The sequence below is a fragment of the Pongo abelii genome, chromosome 12 (genome assembly GCF_028885655.2).
Source record: "Pongo abelii isolate AG06213 chromosome 12, NHGRI_mPonAbe1-v2.0_pri, whole genome shotgun sequence".
Taxonomy (NCBI): domain Eukaryota; kingdom Metazoa; phylum Chordata; class Mammalia; order Primates; family Hominidae; genus Pongo; species Pongo abelii.
Window position 1 is genome coordinate 3398398 of NC_071997.2, and position 2500 is coordinate 3400897.

Below are 2500 nucleotides of genomic sequence, written 5' to 3' on the forward strand. Positions count from 1 at the left end.
GACTCTGGCCCACCGCTGACCCGGCTAGCCGGCCCTGCTCCCGCTCGAGCCGCCTGCTGCTGGGGCCCGCGGGCCTGCTGCTCTCTCGCGCGTCCGAGCGTCCCGACTCCCGGTGCCGGCCCGGGTCCGGGTCTCTGACCCACCCGGGGGCGGCGGGGAAGGCGGCGAGGGCTACCCTGCCCCCGTGCGCTCTCCGCCGCGGGCACCCGGGGCGGCCGTGACAACCCCACCCCCGTCGGCTCCGTGCCGTGCGTGTCAGGCGTCCTCGTCTCCGCTGGGTTGTCCGCCGCCCCTTCCCCGGAGCGGGGGACGGCCGGGGCCGATCGGCTCGCTCGCCGGCCGGCTGGCCGACTCCCCGCTCCCGGGGGCTCTTCCGTGATCGATGTGGTGACGTCACGCTCTCCCGGGCCGGATCCGAGCCGCGACGGGCGAGGGGCGGACATTCGTGGCGAATGGGACCGTTCTTCTCGCCCCGCCCGCGGGGGCCCCTTGCCTCTCCTCCGTCCGCCTGCCGGTGGTGCGTTGGGAAGGCGTGGGGTGCGGAACCCGGCCTGACCTGGCTGTCCCGTCCCCGCTCTCCGCTTCGCGGGGTGGGTCGGCGGGGTCCTCTGACGCGGCGGGCATCCCTCGCTCTCGCCTCCCGCGGTCGTCGACTTGCGGGCGGGCCCCCTCCGCGGCGGTGGGGGTGCCGTCCCGCCGGCCCGTCGTGCTGCCCTCTCGGGGGGTTTCGCGCGAGCGTTGGCTCCGCCCCGGCCTTTGCGGTGCTCCTGGAGCGCTCCGGGTTGTCCCTGAGGTGCCCGAGGCCGAGCGGTGGTGTGTCGCTCCCACCCCCGGCGTCCCCTCCTCCGGTGTCCGCGCGTGGGTCCCGAGGGGAGCCCGTCGGCGTGGGGGTCGAGGCGGTCGAGTGAGATGAGATGCGCGCCCCTCCCGCGCGGGGAAGGGCGCCGCCTGGTCCGGCGAGCGCACGTCCCGTGCTCCCCTCTGGTGGGTGCGCGAGGGCCGTGTGAGCGATCGCGGCGGGCTCGGGCCGGTGACGCGTGCGCCGGCCGGCCGCCGAGGGGCTGCCGTTCTGCCTCCGACCGGTCGCGTGCGTGGCTTTGCCTCGGAAGCGACGCAGGAGGCGGGTGGACGGGGGGGGGGCCTTGTGAGCCTGCCGGGCCCCCGCCCTGACCGCGAACGCTCGAGGTCGCCGCAGGCGCGCTTCTCCTCGTACCGCAGGCCCCCTCCCTTCCCCGGGCGTCCCCGAGCGCCTCTGCGGGCCCGACGAGGGGCGACTGGCGGGTGGGGAGTGTGACCCACCCTCGGTGAGAAAGCCTTCTCTAGCGATCTGAGAGAGGTGTGCCTTGGGGTGCCGGATCTCCCGGCCTGCCGCCTCTGTCTCCTTCTGCCTTTACGGTAGCGCTGTCGTAGCGACTCGCGCGCAGAGGACCCTCCTCCTTTTCCCCCTCGACGGGTTGAGGTTGGGGAGAGCGAGGGTTCCGCCGGCCACCGCGGTGGTGGCCGAGCGCGGCTCGTCGCCTGCAGTGTGGCCCGCGCCTCCCCCTTCCGAGTCGGGGGAGGATCCCGCCGGGCCGGGCCCGGCGTCCCAGCGGGTTGGGACGCGGCCGCCGCGAGCGGTGGGTGTGCGCGGCCTTCCGTCCGGCGCGTGACCCCCACCTCGGCCGCGAGTCGGCTCTCCGCCCGCTCCCGTGCCGAGTCGCGAGCGGTGCCGACGACCGCGTGCGCGTGGGCGCGGGGTTGGGCCGCCTGGTCCCGGGAAAGCGTCCCACGCTTGGGGACGCGCCGGTCTCCCGGAGCGGGACCGGGTCGGAGGCTGGACGAGAATGACGAGCGATGGATGCGGCCCTGGCGTCGGGTTGGTGGCTGTGGTCGCTTCGGGGCCCCCGGTGGCGGGACCCGGGGCTCGTGAGGCGGGTCTCGGTGGGTGCCGAGGGCCGTCCGGCGTCCCAGGCGGGGCGCCGCGGGACCGCCCTCGTGTCGGTGGCGGTGGGATCCCGCGGCCGTGTTTTCCTGGTGGCCCGGCCGTGCCCGAGGTTTCTCCCGCCGAGCCGCCGCTCTGCGGGCTCCCGGGTGCCCTCGCCCTCGCGTTCCCCGGCCCTTGGCTCTCTGTGCCCCCCTTCCCGGCCCGCCGCCCGCCGATCCTCTCCCCTCCCCGAGCGGCTCGCCGGCTCGACGTCGGTGGTGGCCTCGTCTGGGACCGAACCCGGCACCGCCTCGGGGGGCGCCGCCGCCGGCCGCTGGTCGGCCCGGTGTCCCCGTCCCCCGGCGTGCGCCTTCGGGACCGGGTCGGCGGCCCCCCCGGCGTTGGGCCCCGGTGGGCTCCCGGAGAGGGGTTTTTTGAGGGGTCGGCCTGTGGCGCGTGCGGGGGAGAGAGGGTTCCGGGGGGCTGGCCGCGACTGCGGCGGCGGTGTGGGGGAGCCGCGCGGATCGCCGAAGGTCGAGTCGGCCGCTCCGGGTGCCGCGCGGGGGCCGCCTTCGCGCTCGGAGGCTGCGGGCGGTG